We start from the raw sequence: 18,571 nt of genomic DNA on the forward strand, positions 1-18,571 counted from the left end.
ATTTCTTCTAATTTTCCCTTTGGATTTTACTAAATTCTCTTTTGAAATCTCAATCTTAATTAGTCATTCTTCATTTGATCTTTCCTTGATTATTATTAAATTTTCTAACTTTTTTTAAATCTTTTTCGCAATCTTCCTCAATCTAAACCTTTGTTGAAGGTTGACCGAGTGAGTTTATTACAAGTCTTGACTAATTTTACTAGACTTCCATAAGTTAAGATTTATCTTTAGTTGTGGAAGCTAAGTTGGAACCCCTAGAAATTCCAATTTTTACCTTGGAAGCCATGCAAGCTAACAAGGAGAATATTTTTTCCTAGGATTTTTAATATTCTATTTTCTAGAAAGAAAGTTATATTGGCTTTTTGATTGCTTTATGAACTAGGGTTTGTACTTCACTTTATCATGTTGGCAAAGTGAGTTGATTGGGATATCCTAGGCTTCTAATAGCTACATACATAATTTAATAATTTCTAATGGCTACATATATAATTTAATAATTTTAATTTACTTAATAATACTAATTTTTTATATTTATATGACTCGTAAATGTCAAAAAAATATTCCTCTATGTTTAATGATTTATAAATTAAAAAAAATATAAATTATAAATGCCAAAAAAATAATTTTTGATGCAATTACTTGACTTCTAATTTATTGTGGATTTTTCTAATGGATCTTTCTAAATTAAAATTTGATATCTTTTGATGCACTATGTTTTTATGTAGCTAAAGAAGTGTTTAATTCAATGCATTGTGATGTCTTGCAATTTATCTTACATTTCAAAAATAAAATCTAAATTAATAGTTCCATTTATTCTAACATTTCTTTCTTGTTGAATTCTCGTTTTTTCCTATTTGTTAATCTATAGATTTTTCATTAAACATTAAAAGACCTTTTATTTTCTAATCCGAACATTAATCTATGAAAGAACATGGGTTTGTGTTATGTGCAACGGTGTGTTGTCCATGTTCACAATAGCATTTGTAACTCGTGCGCTCCCCACTCTCGAATATCATCTCTTCAGGGCCATCGCAAATAACGAATCCTTGTACGCTGGCTTCCAAGCTTGGTTGGTCTTTATTGGGAGCCTAGAGAAGCTAGATGGATTCTATGTGAGATAGAGACTTTGTAAAGAGAAGAAGGGATTGTTGCAAGAGTGTGTGAGGCAAGCGGGTGGATGAAGCTTTCGAAAGCTAGAGTGGTGCTCTCTTATGCGATGGTTGCTGGTGAAGATGGTCTCCTCTTGCTCTTCTCTTCCCTTCCTCCTCCCACCTATCTGTCTTTTGCTACCTCTTCCTACCCCCTCCTTCTCTTCTTTTTGCACTATTCTCCTAGATTCCTACTCTTCTTCTTCTTTCCTCCTATCTTCTCCTTCTTCTTCTCTTCCTCTCACTCCTCCTAATATCTTCTTCTTTCCCTCTAGCTCCTCCTAATATCTTCATCTCCTTCTTCTCTCTCTTAGTCTCTCTCACAATCTCTCAGCCTCTTCCTCTCTCCTTCTAGCAGGGACTGGTGGGTAAGGAAGAAAAAGTGATCCTTGGGAGCACCTTTGTTAGGGCTTTATAATCCTCAAAGTCGCGATACTAAAAGCTTTAGTTAGTATTACGTGTATGATCGAATGGAGTTTGACAAAGGCGGTAGGCTACTTAGTAATTGGGAAGATTCATGCCACTCCTACAAATCAGGGAGTTGGTCATGACGGCGGCTCCATTTGTCTCACGACTAGTTCGTCTAATTTCTTTTCTTTTCGTTCTTCTAAGGTTTTTAAACCTTTACTAAATGATTGAACTTGCAAACCTTTGGTGGTTCTCCACTTGTCACGTACATACAAAATTGTTGCTTAGCTTGTGAATAATTCCATCCACAAGCATTATAAATTTATTTACATGATTGGTGTTGAAGTACATACATGAATCCTCCTTCAAAAAACAACTTTTTCTCTCACCTTAGCATGTAGTGAATGCTTTGTGAATCCGGTTCTTTGTGATAATATGATGTCGCAATAGAACTACACATCTTTTATAGCTTATTTAGTACAAAATGCCCTTAATAAAGAAAGCTAAGAATCCAATTCTTTTTTGTGACAATATGATGCTGTGACGATAGAACTACATATCCCCTGTAGCTTATCTAGTGCACGATACCCTTAATAAAGAAAGCTAAGAATCTCCCTTCACACCTTCTGAGATACTTGCCAATGCACAAAACTAGATGATCCATACATCAACGTTGCAACCGTTCTTCTATTTTACTTCCTTAACAAAAATCTCAAGCCCAACGTTATGCTTTTTTGGTTGTTGCCACATTTACTTTTAACCTCTACATAAAAAGGATAGTTTTTTGGACATATAACCCTTAGATTACTCTTTTAGGCTCATTACAAATAATGTGCCAGGATTCTCTAAATTGTAGTTTACATAGATCTTCTTCTAACCATCATTATCTTTAAGAGTTGACAACACCATTTTATTTAGATTGGTTAAGTGCAACTTGAGCAGCATAGATCAAGCTAAGAATTATAAAAAAATTTCATGATGTGCATAGGAAACAAACATGAAACATGTTCTAGTTGAGGCTAAAATAATTATGAGGCAAGGTCAAAGAAAAATGCAAGACAAGATGGGCTATACCATTCCAAATCTTAACAAAGTTTGTCTTGCAAGACTAATTTTGTCATCTATAGATCTAGACTTGCCTATACTATATAATTTTTATTGTAGGTTCAATAATATCTTGTAACAAGGGATCAAACAAAATTTATCAAAATCTTTAGCTTAGGCTACTAGACTCATACCTTCATTTCATACCAGTCTCTATCAAACCAATAGAGAGAAAATCTAGAAATTAGAATTCTTACTAATATGATGAATAAAACACCATCGTTTACTTGAAAAAGTCCTTGGTTTATTAAAGAGAAGCTACATGTTGCTAGCTGGTTACAAACAAGAGACACAATAATAGATTTTGTGTGCTATTTCACTTACCTTAACTAATAGACCTCATGAACTAGATGTTTGTGAGACTCTTCAATATAGTCTAAAAAATTTACAAGCGGCATGCTACTAGGTTCACCAAACTTGTAAATAAAAAACAACTATCACAAATAAACCTTGCTGATTTTCATATATAAATACACGTTTCATTAAAAAAGAGACATTTGTAGCCATAAGCACATGTACTACACAATGGAATTGAAGCTAGCCCAAAATGCAAACAAATTTGGTGAGAAAGAGGAAATGGAACACAATAATAACCATCAATATAATGACAATGTAAAGGAAACAATAGTAGATGTTATGTAATAGAGAAAGGAAAGCTATAGCTGCCAAGGACAAGTAATGGGCTAATCCCCAAACCCAAAACTAGCACTAAGGAGAAAAACGAACTCTAATATAGCAATGCCTACAATGTTGAGAGTGTGGGCTATACTCAACACCATTCAATACTCTCACTATCTATTGTCATTCTCACAATGCAGGATTGCTCAAGACAACTATCTAATAACTTAGAATAATTCACACATCTCTCTAAGCTAAGTGAATCTAGGGGAACCCTTTAGTACTTGGATGCTCCATGATGCAAATAACACATTTTTTCACACTTTATCTCAAGATAACAACCATAGCTCCATTTATTCATCTCCCAAAGTAGGTGGATCGGTGTAATCCAATTTGCTATAGTTAGGTGACCAACTAAATTTGTGGCTGTGTCTTCCAAGGATAAAAACTAGAAAATCCCAACAGTCAAGTTATAGTACATATATAGAAGAACATTTTGTCTTTTTCCACAAAAGTTAACGGTCAGATTGAGAGATATTTGCTCAACAAAATTGCTCACAACTAATTTTTTGCTTGATTTAAGGAGACTTTTTCTTCAACTAAGCACACATATTTTGTGCTATCAAAAAGTGTAATCAAAAGTCAAATATATGACTTTGGTCATATAACTTTAACACCATTTCACCATGTGACATCATCTTGAGGATAAAGAGTTATATGCTAATTAGTATAGTGACCTATGTATTATCTTGTATCCTAATTAGTAGCGACTCATATGCTAACTAGCAGTTGCCTGTATGATATGCATGCTAATTAGCACAATGACCCATTTTCTCTCTTACATGCTATATATCTATGATGATTGGTTTGCTTTCTTGTATGCTTTATAGCAATGATCTTTTTGCTTCTTCTATGCTAGATGGTAGTGACTCACTTGCTTTCTTATATGCTATATAATAATGGCCCTTGTGCTAAACTAGAAGAGAATAGGAAACCAATAAAAATAAAATAACCGTAGTTCACATTCACTCATGAACAATAACAAAACTTAATATCAACCCTTAGATCATGCACTTCAAGAACTTAAGATTCAAACTATTCTAGAATTTGGACAAGGTAGTGGATAAGTAGACAAGGGCAAGGAGCTACTTATAAAAATGGCCTCAATCAATACTTGTGAGTTCTAGCAGTCCATCTACCATAGGCCTTGTACTGAATTCTCGAAAAACTCCAAGTGACCCACCAAAATAAGAGATATTCAAGATGGAGTATTACTACTTGGAACAAAGGTAAAGCACTTAAGATAAAAGTAGAGGTATTCCACACTATGATTTCTAGCATGAGGTATAATGCTCACATAATGAGGATCCCCAATAATTTGATGGAGGATCTTCTAAGAGGGGTTGTAGTCCAAAAAAGGCCAAATAACTACTGGATAGAGGCAATCTACAAGTCTAATACAAAGCTTTAAGAGCTGCCACGATAATCTAAAAACTCTCAAGCTCCTTGAAGTAGCCATGCCTACTTCCTTCAACTGTTATTTGACAATGTCGAACAATTGGAGAAGAGAGTGTGTAAAGAAGTTACTAAGGCATCAACTAGTTTTTTTGGCCAATTGGCCAATTGAGCTGAAACTAAGATCTAATGTGCCTCCTTGTCCCCAAGCTATGTATTACACAAGAAAGTGCCTTTGCATCTGAAGATCTTTTCTAAAATTGCAAGACAATAAGGAAAAGGTTGTAAGGGAGCATCAAGAAGCTTAAGATTGCTAAACAAAGAGAAGAATCAACACCAATCAAATAAGAAGAAAGCAGACAAGAAACTCGTGGAAGTGATAGAAAAATAGAACTAAAAAAGACACTAGAAGAGTCACACAACCAAGTACAAAGCTTGAAGAAAACTTTAGAAAGCAAAAGTCACCTTTGATAAATAGGTAGTAGAGCTACATGTGCTACTAGTGCAAGAACAAGCAAATACCACCTTGTGAACATGGAACTACAAACAACATGGTGGTCACATGAACAAATAGAATTGGCACTCAAAGGAATCTAAGAGATTGTGAGGGATTTCCTAATCTAGAGCACTAAAACATTGAAGGATGGGATAAAGAAGATACAACAAAAGAAGAAATTTTGTTTTGCAATCTTGCCTTAGACTTAGACAAAACTATGGAGAAAAGGGATATGTTGAAGGATCAAGAAGGGGTGACAAGCCAACTCCTCCTCGTTGAATAATATATGTATTTTAATGCTATATAAAATGCTACAAGACAAATAGAAGATGAAGATTCTAGGAGCATGGTAGAAGAAGTTATCCATTGCATAGGCAACTCTAAAATCACAACTTTAGCAATCCGCTTCCAAGGATAAAGTATGATTGTTTTAAGGAAGATCTAGTTTAAATATATATAAATGCTTGATATAGTAATTATGAGATTAGGGGGATGGGAATAAAAGTGCCTATTTTATTGATTATTGTTTCTCATTTGGCACCTATCCACAAGCGTTGATAATGGCAGAAAAATAAACTAGAGCCCCCAAGAATATCATCAACACCCCTTGTGTATGATGACACTTGGGTGAATGAGTCACCCACCCAGAAGAAGAGCCATCCATTAAACAAACCTAGGAGAACTCTTAAGCACCTAATACAAGATAATTAACCTCACCAAAGTAAAACCCCCCACTTTTGCAACAGTCAGACCCTAAGTAGGTTAGTAAGCTCATCAAAATGTTAGATCTTCCACCAAACATGAGTCAAAGATTTCCCTTGATGCACCTATAACAAAGGAGGATGTAGAATTTTGTTAGCCTATTGAGGATTTTGAGGCCTCACAAGCAAAACCCAACACCCCTATTGCAATTGACTTTGTGACCCCATAGAAGTTTAGGAGGGTGCTACTAATCACAAGTGTCAACGACCTCATTGCAACATGCATATTCATTGTTGGGAGATAGTTAGACCAAGTGGTCAAAGAAGCTTTTTCCTAGTCTTCTGTGGATGGCAAGGCTTGGAAAGCCAAGTGTGCATTGAGGCCTTAGTGAATATAGAGAGCATCTAGCATGGTGGCGCAAGATCCTTGATGACTATGACATGGATGGCAAAACAATAGAACAAATCTTAGCCAATCCCAAGAAGCTTTCTCACAAATGCTAACATAGTCAAAGTGAAATGAGAACTTGAATGACTAGAACACTTAGACGTCTTAGAACATGAGTGACTAGAATATTAAACCTATTTTCCATATGAAAGCTCTCATGAAAGAGAAAAAGAGGATACAACATTTGACTCTCTAAAAGAGTCAAAAGGATGAAGCTTAGAGTCAGAAAGCGGCATGGGATACTAACCTTGAGATTCCACACCAAAGAAAAAAAAAGCAAATATGAATCTTCTTATTGATTTGAGAAGAAGATAGCTCAACAATGCTAGGAGGAGGACTTAGGATGTAAATCAAGAACTCATGAAAAGCCATAAGATCTCCCTGGGTGTCTTACAAAGTTCAAAAAAGTGGACCATATCATTATGATGCTTAGTAAAAAGAGATGAGGTGAATGCAATGAACCAATTGAGAGGGACCTCCAAAAGTGAAGGAGGTGAACCATGTGGAGGGAAAGGAATTGCATAAGTTGGTATTTATTACGTAGGACACCACTTTTGAAGATAAGGGTAAGCTCATCAACTTGCTCAAAGAATATTGAGAGGTTTTTTCTTAGATTTACATAGACCTTAGGGGCATATAGACTTGAGGACTAACACACACTATTCCATTAAACCCTAATGTTGATCCAATCAAACACTGGCCATACTCAATGGATCCCTACTATGCCCATCATATCCATGAGGAATCAAAAACGAAATTGAAAGCAAGTCTCATCTATAAGATTGAGAATATGGATTGGGTATCACCCATTGCCATGGTAGCCAAGAAGGACATAAAACTCAAAGTATGCATGAACTATAAGAAGGTAAAATCCACTACAAAGTGAGATCATTATCCTTTTGCTTATATTGAACACATGATTGAGCAAGTGGTAGGAAATTAGGTCTATAACTTCTTGGATGGTTCTTTAGGATACAGTCAAGTGCAAGTTCATCTTAAAGATGGACACACTAAGCTTTGCCACAAGATAGGAGTGTTTATACACACAATCATGCCCTTTAGTTGAATCAATGCACCAATCACATTCCAACACTTCAATTGTATCATTTTCCATGACATATTAAGAAAGTGGCTTGAGGTTTTTATGGATAACCTTTGTGTCCATCATCTAGCTAGATGAATATCTTGACAAGTTACTATTACGCTTTGAGCAACATAGGCAATACTAACAACTATCTCTTAACCCATTGAAATGCCAATTCCAATGAAGCACTACATCATCTTGTGCCATCTTGTATCCAAGAATGCTATAGCAAGTAACGTCACAAACATATGAGTGATAATGGAGTTCCCACCACCTATCAATAAAAAAGGAATCCAAATCTTCTTAGGGCATATTGGATATCATAGGCACTTTCTACTGAATTGCATTTAAAAAACAAGGCCCTTTAAAAGCTTGTAACAATTTGGGAATAAATTGCTTATGAAGCATTAAAGAAGATGCTTGTGAATGTATCTACCTTACAAGCTCCAAATTAGACGATAACTTTTCATGTGTACATTGATGCTCTTAAGATTGTAACAAAATTTGTAGTATGCCAACTTGGTGAGTATAACATGAACTTTTTTGTGAGTTTTACCCACAAAAAACTCATTGATGTAAAGTGTATGTAGTTAAGTTAAGACGTTTTTTCATTATCTATAGCCCATGCAACCCACCTTCTTTGTACAAGCCATGCCCTCTAGGATGAATTGCTCGATGGTTTCACTACTATTGGAGTTTGATTTTTTTGTGGTTGTTCAAAAAGGCAAGTAATATTATATGGCCAATCACATACCTTGAGTGACAAGTGGAAAAAAGGCGATTGGTGTTTATGACAATCAACCTGATGCAAAAATGTTTCCAACTCAACATGGTAGTTAACTCTTTAAAGTTGAATTGATGTCTTATTCAACAATGGCATTATGCATATCCTCAAAATGGTTTGTATGAACACCCAATGGAAAATGTATGATTCACCCCTCTTTTGATCAAGACTTGATCCTATGAAATGATTGTAAGTAAACTATATGGATTAGGGCAAAACAATATACTTTAAAGATGTGTGTGTGAGCATGAGATTGAGGATATGCTATAGGAAGCACACATAGGGATAACAAGATGCCACTTCGATGCTAAATCTATAGCTTGGAAAGTTTTGGATTCACAACTTTATCCAATCCTATTTGGAGATGTGGCACATCATTTTAAACACTATGATGAGCGCCAACAACAAACGAAGGGATAACAAGAGGCCACTTTGATGTTAATGCTACAACTAGGAAAGTTTTACATTTAAAACTTTAGCCAATCCTACTTTGAGTTGTGGCACATCTTTTCAAACATTGTGACATGTGCCAAAAACAAACTAAACTTCCAATCTGAGAAATAAGATGGAGATCTCTTTAGTGATAGCCATTCAACCCTTCAAAATTCGGGAAATCGATTTGATGGGACCCATTAATCTAGCTTCTCAATGCTCACAATCATGCTAAATTATTGTGGCCATTTATTACATGACAAAGTGGGTTAAGGCTAGGACCACTTGCAAGAATGAAACTAGGTCAATAGCCAATTTCTTATGGAAGCAAGTCATTTCTTGAGTTGGCTATGCCATTGAGATTGTTTGTGACCAAGGAACTCACTTTTTGAATATTTGTAATTGAACATATTTTGTCTACTTTCTTAATCCTATACCAACATTCATTCCCTCACTATCCTCAAGAAAATGGCCAAGCAAAATCCACAAACAAGATAGTAATCAATGTCCTTATTGAGACTATTTTTGCTTCTAAATCTTATTTGGATAACCAATTCATGGCATCTTTGTTGGCCTATTGGATATCATGCAAAATAGCTATACAACAAGCCCCCTTTAGGCTTACCATAATGCTAGTTGAATTCCTTATCCCCAGTCTCCATATAGTAGTACAAAAGAAATATTAAAGGACTAACATCCACCACTAAGAGCATTGTCAAAATCATATCTGGGCCCTCTCCCTCTATGGGCTCTCAAAATCCTCAAACCACAAAGCCAAGTACAAAATGGCCTCAATCCTTTTCCCACTTCTACTAACATGCAAAATGAGCCAATGTAGCAGACTTGAGTAATGCTCTAAGACTATCATTCACAAGGAAGTAGTGGAAAAGAGTAGCATGCTTGAGACTTCACAAAATCAGTCCCCAAGGAAATGATTATATGAGACCTACAGCATAGGGAGCCTCACACTCATTGGGAGTCAATACTTTGAAATCAAATGCTATGCATTCATAGGAGATAGTTCTCTTTGTACTATGTTGATGCAATGCAATGCAAAATGGATGACTTAGAGTGCACAAACATTTTACTTAAACGAAATTAGCATTGCGAGTGTGTTCAAATATTCTTTCCATGATTTTCCTTCAAACAACTTTGCTATGATGATAAGGCAGTGCCAAACTACTTCGTACCACTGTACCTCTTAATACTTCAAATAAAATTGAAACCTATATGAAAAGTGGAGCAAATAAATTAGATTTTGAGTCATATTCAATACATAAAACCCCCTCTCTCCCTACCATTTAGGGTCTTGCTTGTGATTACTAGGTTAAGATGTGTTTCCATGTACGTTTCTTTATAATAAAGTCAATAAGACGCATTAAAATATACAAACCAAGGTAAATGGAGGAAAATCCTCATTCTTTACCTCCATTACATTTGCACAAACATAATTCTAAATTTTCACCCATAAAAACTATTTTTTCCTATTTTCTTTGTCCTGAAACCTTATTTTCTTGGTAATTTTTCTTATTTTCTTCATATAAAATGCTATTTTTTCCAATTTTTTTGATTCAAGAAAGTGATTCATACTTTGAATCATCATCACATTTAATTTCATCCCATATGAATATGCTTTGATCACTTGAAACCAAGAAAAACATCATTTTTCCTCTTAAAACACACATTTTAGGTTTTAAAAATTTAAGAACTCACATGCATGGATAGGGGTTCTATATTTTATGCTTCACAATCCTCAAACACATTACAACCAAGCTTCAAACAAAATTTTATCACATATAAACAAGATTTGCACCATAAAATGTAAAAAAGAATCCAAATTTCTATTAAAAAAGAGGCTCATTGCCATTTTTCATGTTTCAGGTCTCAAGCTTTGATTTTACGGACAGCAATAGGACCCATAATTGGTCTCCAAATAGTGTTGATCATCACTCCTTAGCGTCAACATAATCCCATATCTATCTGGTTCAAGCCAGACAATCGATCTCCATCATGATCTTCTCTAAATAATTCCCATATGAATTGCCCTCAAGGTGTGAGAGAGGGAGGAGATAGAAAGATTGATTTTGCATCTTCGTATGTAGGCCATCATTTACGGAGGCGAGTTTGGTGATTAGAGGTAAAAAATTTGAGAAAAAGGATGATGAGATCGGATCATATGCTTGTTTGTTGGCTCTCTAGCCCCCCCTATCCATTTTTTTTTTGCCATTTCGTGAAAAAACGCTCTGCCCCCCCTCCCCCATTTGAAAAATGTTGGGGCCTTAGGCTCTCAAGAGTCACCACCCTTATTAAAATCTTCTTTACACCAATCTTTTTGATCCTCTTTGCTTGGGCACCCTCAAGTCTAGCTTCCAACGAAGGCCAAATCAAAGTCCAAAAATTTCTACACGATTGTCTCGAAGTCCTACACTGCTTGGAACTTGTTGCCCTTCTTTCTAGCAACTCAAAAATTTACTAAAGATCCAAGATTGATGCGAGGGCTGTCTTTAGAAGCGCTTCAAATCCCAACTTCCACAATCTCTTTAAATTGTCGAATCCGCATCCATTGCTTCTTGCAAGCTTTGATTTCCACCTCAAATTAATAGGAATTTGGCCCATTTTTTATTATTTTCTGGTTGTAAATTCCACTTTCATTGGTGACCACGGGATAGGGCAACTTAGCATGCCAAATCTATGAACGGACATGCACATTCAGAAACCAAAAAGGGCATCAATCTACTTCAAAGAAGAATACACAACAAAACACGAACACAGCTCTCACACTATCCCTTGACCAAATCAAGGCATGAAGATCCATGAGGGATATGCTAAGCATAATTTGACAAAGATCCAAAGAAAGTTGCTAACCAACTGCTCCAACATAGACCAGCCAAAAAAGATTTATCAAAGAAGTCATCCTAAGTGGTGGTCTGACCTGCCTACTTGACCTAGGACAACTAGACCAGAAACTCCTACTAGACGAGGACTCCTAGGTTTTTGATTTTTAGATGCTTTTTATTTAGCACTTCTTTATTTTCTAGGACTCAAAACTTGGGCATATAAAAAGGAGGGAGCCGAGCGTATTGTGATCCAAGGAGAATAGGGTATCGGCCTTAGGTCATGTCTCAGTAACCCAAGAACCTACCAAGCTCTCACAAGGCGATGTCACAAAATCCTTTTTCTTATGCTCGCTTTTATTTTCACTCCAATTATTCTTATTTATTTTTCTAGCTAAATGCCACCCCTAGGAAGATAAAGTACCGGCTCCTAGAAACAATTGCTTAGCATGCTAGCAAGACAAGGTCACTAGGACTACTCTCAAAACATATCTTTAAATGCTTGACAATGCCTTTGCAGGAGGTGGGGACAACTACTCAAACCTCCCCTAAATGTACCTAACCAAACCTTGGGACTTTATGCCTTGACTTTCTAGTCCCCAAAAAGAAGAAAATTCCCCACAAAAAAGTTGGTGAGTGAAAATGAGCGATCGAGGATATTATGCTTCATGAAGTCAAGGGGGATAACACATGCAAATATCCTTTTTTTGTCTTTCTAACATGTACCGGTAGCGGGAGTTTGGTTTATAAATGGAAATCCCAAGTGGTATCATGCATGTTCGACACATGGTTGAGATATTTCAGTTTTGAGACATGCGCTTCATACAGGAAGAGAAGAAAATGTGTTCTCGCTTCTAATTTTGAGTCCCCGAGTGGAGTTGTACGTGGCAAGGGGCATGTTTGCCACCTAGCAATTAAGGGGAAGTAAGGGGCAAATTGAAAAATTAAGGGAAAAAGTAAAAACATGAGTAGTTCTTTTTGGGGAAAAAGAGAAAAGAAGTGGTCAACACAACACAACAAGAGAGAGAGAGTGTGTGAGAGAGAGAGAGAGAGAGAAGAAGAAGAAGAAGAAGGAGAAGAAGGGAGGTGAGAAGGGAGAGAGATAAAGAAGAAAAAGAAGAGAGAGAGAGAGAGAGAGAGAGAGAGAGAGAGAGAGAGAGAGAGAGAGAGAGAGAGAGAGAGAGAGAGAGAGAGAGAGAGAGAGAGAGAGAGAGAATCTTGCAGGCTGAAGAAGGGAGAAATTTGAAGCTCAAAAGAAGAAGAATAAATTATCACAAGAAAGAGACCGTGAAGCTGAAGTTATTGAAGTTGTGGAGCAAGATGGTAGGGCTGCAGTCGATGGATTGATGCGAGTTCTCAGTTTTCAAATGATGGTAATAGGAGTCTTCCTTTGTTTTATTTTCTTCTACTGCTTTGTGGAGCAGAGAGTTTGCAAATCAATTTTGAGGTATGGATATGAGTGAAAGACAATAAAGGACCGTTCTTCGTTTTGTTGAGAGTGATACATGTTAGTTGTTGAGTGAGGCTTCCCGTCAACAAGGAAGAATGGAAGTGAAGGGCCTCTACATCTGAAAATGGATATGAGGCACGGAATATGTATTATGAGCAAGTGTTGAATGTACGGGTTCGAGTTAGTGGAAATCTGAAAGGATTTGTAGCCAAGAAAAGGATGAATCAGAGTTTGTAAAATTTGAAGCTCCCGCAAGTCTTCATCAATGCAAGATTGTTCTTTTGGAACAGAGAAGTTGTGTTTGTTGTATAAAGCGTGTATGAATTTAAGACTGTAGAATGTGTAGAGCTATTTTAGGGCAGCAGATCAAAGAATTTGGCTCTGAGTAATTCTAGAGAATTATTGATTGGAAAGAGAGATACAACTTTTCTTTTTGAAGCTTGGCAATCCGAGATTTGGTCAAAAAGTTATGAATTGTTATGTGTAACGCTTCATGAAGCAGTTTCTGTGCTCTATGAGGAAATAGGTAAATTCAGTAGCTTCTACAACACCAACTTGGTTTCCTATGGAAGTCATCATGATTATCCATTTATATATCCGTGTAAACTCAGTTTTGATGCAGTAATGGAATGTCTATAGCAGTGAAATGCTTGTAGCTGTTGAATGGGCTCGGGAAATTGTCGTGTAAAGCTTTGATTATGTGTGTATTTGGTTTGTATTTGTGTGTGCTTTGAGGAAATAGGAACAAAGACGGTCTACAACTGATTTTTTATTGTTTGAAGCAATTGCGCTTTGTGGGGCACTTTGTTGCGTGGAGTTGCCATCTCCTAAAAAATAGGAGCTGTGTGAATCTGAAAGCTCTTGTTGTCAGAATCTCTACCATGGTTGTTTCAGCGTCAAATTCTCTCGAAAAAGTGGTCAAATTTGAACTTGAAGGTTTGAACTATTTAATTATTGATTTGAAGTCTCAGTGAGGAGTGGGTGATCGGGAATTTTTGATCATGTGTTCAGTGGTGTCGTCTCATGGGTTTTGTTGAGGTGAGATCCTTAGTCTTTATTCTGTGGTGTTGTCTTGAGGGTTGTTAGAGGCCGACTACCCAATTCACCTACCAACATATATATTTAGATTATGGGGAAAAAAAACATGAAAACAAAGAATAACACTTCGACTTGGCCACGAAAAGCTTCCACGCAGCAAGTGGCTCCCTCGAGGTACTTCTTCAGATTTGTCTGGTGCAACACTAAAATAGAAAACCAAACAGACACATGGATCTCTTAGCCTAACAAAATAAAGCATTTTGCTATGAAAAAAATGGCTCTCTTAGCTTTATGAAATATAACTATACAACACACCATTCAGCAACTTATGGACCCTTAGTCCCCACATAAACTCTATTGAAGCACAAAACTAGACCAAGGGATGGGCTACTTAGGCCCTACACTAAATGCATCAAATTATTAGCTAGCCCTATGCATAAATGGAAAGGGGGTGTCCAAAGAATATTTTGTTGAATGATTCGATGCGTCCATGAAAGAATAGGAAGATGATCAATCATTACCTGGCTCATCACTGATGCCAGGAGGCATATTCCATGGTGGATTCTCTGAGATTTTGCAATGGATTCCGTAAAAGTATATTTGTTGCCGGGGCTCATACACAAGGTGGATTCCTTGTGTGAAAAGTTGATGGGGATGCATGTCCTTTTCGGGCGTCTTGTTAATTTAATGTGCAAGTGGGTGATTCCATAGCGGGTGATTTCGCAAAATACATATTTAAATTAATGGACGTTTATGAGTTTAGAGTGCAAACTCGTAATAAATTGAGGTTAGGATTGAGTTCTAACCAATTTATTTATTTTGTAGCTAAAGACTGCTAGGTATTCACTTTTGTCGGTTTAATTTTATTATTTTCTAACAATTGTGAATGCTTCAGCTGATGTGTAGAGCAGACAGCGGTGGCATTGGGAAGCACTGGACGATAGCATGTATTCAAGTTATTTAGAAGAAATTATCATTTTTGATGGACGCGTATCTTAGGCATGGCGCCAATATTTATTTTGACGCACTTATTTATTGAAGTGCCTGACATTTATTTATTATTTTGTATGTGCATGGACACACGATTTAAATATTTGTTATTCGACATTGTATTTGGGCACAATCCGACTCTTTGGACGCCCAATAGCTTTAATTCTTTAGTGGGACAAAAGCAAACACAAAAGCTAAAGCATGCTAGTTGTAAATTGGGCTATTTTTTGAGCTTGGAGATGAATAATATATCAAATACATGCTTTGTGGAGCGCTCACACAAGGCATGGAGGGAGATTGTACCCAATTAGTCTTTTGCTTCATATCGTGCAAGTCTTCTCTCTTGTTTTTTGTGCAAAAGTAGAGTTCTTTTGTTCTTGGGGACCTTCCGACGCTCGTTGCGCGCATACAACATCCGATCTGTGCACCAGTGGTATCAGAGCAAAGCTGAGATCGAGGGCTTCCAATCGCTTACCATCTCGCGTGAAGGGGGAGCTCTTGGAACAATCGAGCTCTACAGTTAGTCTCGCAGCAATCCATCAATACCAGCGTGTTCCTAGTAGTGAAGAACTCCCTGTTACGTTGTTGGATCGCGAAGGACCGGCCTCTACAGGCGGAGGACCACTTGGGAAGTTCCTTTGCAAAATGTTTTTTCTCATAGAGAAGTAGATAAGTCACTTTTATCAAGTTTTATTAGAAAGCTTAATAAGCTTTCTAAAAAGCTTAAATTCCACAAATTCAGATGTCCGCGACGGTAGGACGTAGTACGGCCTGCCATCGACATCGTTTAAAAGATGCCGATGTCCTGATTTAAAAAAAAAGATTAGTTAAAGCTTTAACTACCTAAAGCTTAAAGCTTCAACCTTACAAAGTTTCAAAGTTCAATTTCAAATCTCCCATAGCGGTAGTTCCCACTGGATCAAACACGAATTCGTCTTCAACCTTCTGGCAAGCCCCTGTTCACACCTATGGACTGATAGAATTCAATTTCAGCAAACAGATTGCTACCCACAGTCTCCATGCACGAATTATCTTCTTGGAATACGGACGTGGTATCAAATTCCGCATCAGCAAAGAAGAAATACTACAAAAAAGTCATTTAAAAAAAAAGCCTTGTAAACCCGACTTTGAGCTACACTCATCGTGCTAACAAGATTTCGAGTGTGTGAGGTCTTTTGGAATTTTGCAGAATGTCCGATCAAACCATGGAATATTTTATGGCTAAAGGTGATTTACCCAAACCAACAATGGAGCAAAAACTGGATTTAATTATGATGCAGCTTCAAGAGGAACGAAGAGCACATCAAACTTTGCAAGCTCAATTGGCCAATTTGCAACAATCTACTGTTGACCAAGATGGACCGCAATATCTGAAGATCTTATACGACGTACGATCAATGCAACACTTGAAGCACAATCTATTTGGAAATAAACAAAGATAAGTAAAAGAAATTTTAAATTTCGTACTTTCAATGGGTCACGTGATGGAAAGACTGTACTTGCTTTTATAAGTCAATTTGATTATTATTTCCATGAAGAATAGTATGCTGAGAAAGACAAAATTAAGTGTGTCACTAATCATCTGGTGGACAGAGCATCCCTATGGTGGACTATTGTCTGCAAGAGCATTGATTGTCCTACTACTTGGGAGACTTTCCAAAAGAAAAATTTTCAAAATTTCCTTCCACCCCAATTCCACAAAAAAGCAATTAAACAATGGGATCTTCTACAACAGAGGAATTGTGAGCCTATTTCACAATATACTAAGCGTTTTTGGAATGCTTTATTGCAACTTCGAATGCTCGAAGATGTACCTAAGGCAACCCATAAACGCAAGTTTATGTCTGGCTTACTTGGACATTTTTATGTGGAGGTGAATATGTTCAAGCCAACGACTCTCAAAGATGCAATTTCCTTGGCCCATGACACTCAAGACAAAATTCGAGGACGAGAGAAGCGACCGCAACAATTTTAAACTAATGGTAACTTTGATTCAAAACAATTCAATTCAATTTTTCGAAGATGCAATCAAAATCATTTCCTTCCATCTTCATTCCGTAAATCTTGGACACGACCCTCTGCTTTACAAACAAACACAAATCCAAACCCTAAGCCATCTTTCCATCAAAATCCCAATATTCCTAAACTTCCCGCTATTACCAATAATGTATCTAAAGCCAAACCCATATTCTATTACAAATGTCATCAACTTGGACATCTAGCGGCGAATTGTTAAATCAAAAAGCCAACTGTACACATCAATTATTTGGGAGCGACAGAAGATGAAGAATATGAAGAAATGCCAGATTTCATGGAAGACGATGACGATATCGGTACTGCTTCAGATACTTTACCAGGTATGCCAAATCCCGATTCTTTATTAACAATGAAATGTCTTGTGCATGGTAAAGAAAAATTGTTTTACATGATGATGGGAGCACACACAACTTTATTTTTGCAAAATTGGTCAAAGAATTGAATTTACATACTGTTTCTACACATTATCGCATCAAGGTTGCATTCTTAGGCACTAGATACAATGGAACACAAGAAGTGCATGACTTAGAAATTAAAATTGGTGATTGTGTTGAATGTAGAAATTTCTTAGTTGTGCCTTTGCAATCTAGTGACATTATCTTAGGAATGCCTTAGCCTAATCAGTACAATCCCTATATAGATTATTCCATGCACTCAATGAAGATTCATTCTAATGGAAAACAAATCACATTGCATGGTATGCACACTTTCAATAATTTTCCATTGCTTAGTCATACACAGGCTAAACGTGCATTACGAAAAGGTAGCAAATCCTACTTAATATGGGTGAATGAAATTGAAGCTAAAGAAAATCAGATGTATCCTAAGCACACACAATTTCTTTCACAATTTCAAGATTGTTTTGCTGTTGACTTACCACCTGGCTTACCACCTATACGTCTCGAAGATCACAAAATAGACCTAATTCCTGGATCATAACCACCATGTAAAGCACCATATAGACACAACCAAATTGAACAGAAGAAATTCAAGCCCAAGTTGAAGAATTGTTAATCAGAGGACTCATTAGACCTAGTAGTTCTCCATTTGGTGCACCTGTCCTATTAGTGAAGAAGAAAAACAATACCTATAGGATGTGCATTGATTAGCGTGCCCTAAATAAGATCACTATTAAGAATAGATATCCGATTCCTAGGGTAGATGATCTAATGGACAAACTACAAGGATCTGCAATATTTAGCAAGATAGATCTTAAATCTGGATACCATCAAGTACGATTGGACACATATGATATATTCAAAACTGCATTTAGAACACAATTCGAACACTATGAATTCCTTGTTATGCCTTTTGGTTTAACTAATGCACCAACCACATTCAGTCGTATGATGAATCACATATTTTTGAAGCATCAGCATTGTGTCATTGTTTTCTTTGATGACATATTGGTTTTCAGTAAGAATGAGAATGAGCATTATGAACATTTATCCTTGGTTTTCACATTATTGAAAGAGAATCAATTATATGCTAATCCTGAAAAGAGTGAAATTTTCCAAACACAAATTGAATACCTAGGACATATT

Source organism: Lygodium microphyllum, chromosome 26 (assembly GCF_053477565.2).
Source record: "Lygodium microphyllum isolate KBCC chromosome 26, Lygodium_microphyllum_v1.1.10, whole genome shotgun sequence".
Taxonomy (NCBI): domain Eukaryota; kingdom Viridiplantae; phylum Streptophyta; class Polypodiopsida; order Schizaeales; family Lygodiaceae; genus Lygodium; species Lygodium microphyllum.